Source organism: Marmota marmota, unplaced genomic scaffold (genome assembly GCF_001458135.2).
Source record: "Marmota marmota marmota unplaced genomic scaffold, marMar, whole genome shotgun sequence".
Taxonomy (NCBI): Eukaryota; Metazoa; Chordata; class Mammalia; order Rodentia; family Sciuridae; genus Marmota; species Marmota marmota.
The window spans coordinates 9,991,714-9,993,432 of NW_026000051.1; positions in this window are offsets into that span (position 1 = coordinate 9,991,714).

Consider the following 1,719-nt stretch of genomic DNA (forward strand, 5'->3'; position numbering starts at 1 on the left):
AAAAAAAAAAAAAAAAGGGCACTATCAAGAATACTTGCTTCCACTCCCGCCCCCCCCCCATTTCCAGAGAATACCCAGGCCCGTGTTCCCATGAGAGGCTGCACCAACTCCAGAAACTTCCAGTGCAATCTCTACCTCTCCTTTAGTCCTCTGCTTTTAGCTGCGTGCTTGCATCTGAAGATCCCCATCCCAGCATAATTGTGAACTTCCTTAATATCCGCCAGTCCCTTGTTCTTAGCGTTTTCTCACAATCATTCCCCCCTATATTCATATCTTTCACCGTGGAGTTTATGATCCATCTTGGTTTTGGTTTTGGTTTTGTTTTGGTACCGGGGATTATTGAATTTGGGGTCACTTAACCAGTGAGCCACATCCCCAGCCCTATTTTGTACGTCATTTAGAGACAGGGTCTCACTAAGTTGCTTAGTGCCTGGGACTTTGCGGAGGCTGGCTTTGAACTTGCAATCCTCCTGCCACAGCCTTCAGAGCCCCTGGGATCGCAGGCGTCCGCCATCCCGCCTGGCACTCAAGATCCATCTTGGTAACGCTATTTTTGGGAATACCCTCGTTCTCTGTCTTAGATTCCTCTTTCATAAAATATGATAATCTTCCCTACTTCCTGCAGTTGTCCTTATAATTATGAAACAATGCCTTTGAAAGACTTTAGAACAATGCCTGGCCCATAGTAAGTTCTCACTATTTTAGTTATTATTAGTCAACGTTTCCAAGAAGAAGTGATGTCTCATCATAAGTCTGAAGAAGAATTTGATTGAGGAGTAAGGAAGTGGGGAAGAAATATCTTAGTAAGAGAAAACTTGTGAAAAACCCAGGAAAGTGGGGGTGTGGGTGTGCAAGGGAGCTTAGCAGTTAGCTGAAGGTTAAGTAATTCAGTGTTGCTGGAATAAAACTTCAGAATAGAAATACTAAGTCATTCCTGATGGCTGGTGCAAAAATCTGGAGTGCAGAAGCTAAAGCTGGAAAAGGGGCCTTACTACAAGCAGCATTAGCACTTTAGATTTCCTTAAGGCAAAACATGGCTTCATCTTAATAGGAAATTCAGGTGACTTCCAGTAGGGACACCATGCACATTTATGTGAATTATGCTTCCCTCTCAGCAACTATTTATGCAATACTACAGGAAGCCCTGGGAGTTATAGAAAACAGAATTCCTGAAAAGCTCCATTTAACATTAAAAGGAGGTTGTATCCATTTTTAGTCAAAGTTTAGATGGTATGTATTGGTTTAGAATGTGTACAATGCTAAAAGTTTATTATTATTATTATCAATTTATTATTTTTTGACACTTGTCATTTCCACCAGACTTGGATTTATTGTGTAACCTCATTGCTTTGCTCCTCAAAGTCTGTAATGATATTCAGGTGAGATTCATTGTCAAATTATGGTGTGCTGTCTGTCGATAATTCATAATCTTTGTAGTAACATGTCAATAACTTTTAATTGCAGCTCTTAATATATTTTATTCAAAAATCAACAAAACCAGAAGAAGGTGAAAAATGCTTATTTTTCACTTGGGTGGTCTATTAGACCATTTCTAGGTAGCCTCACATGGGTGTTCTCCACTTTCGTGTTGCCTAATTTTGCTTCTCCACAGAGACCTTTGTAGCTTTCTAGCATGGTGAAGGCCGTAGTTATACCTTAGGCCTTATGACTTCAGAGTGGAGAACTTTTTCTAGTTATTTTAAATATTAGCCTATCAGC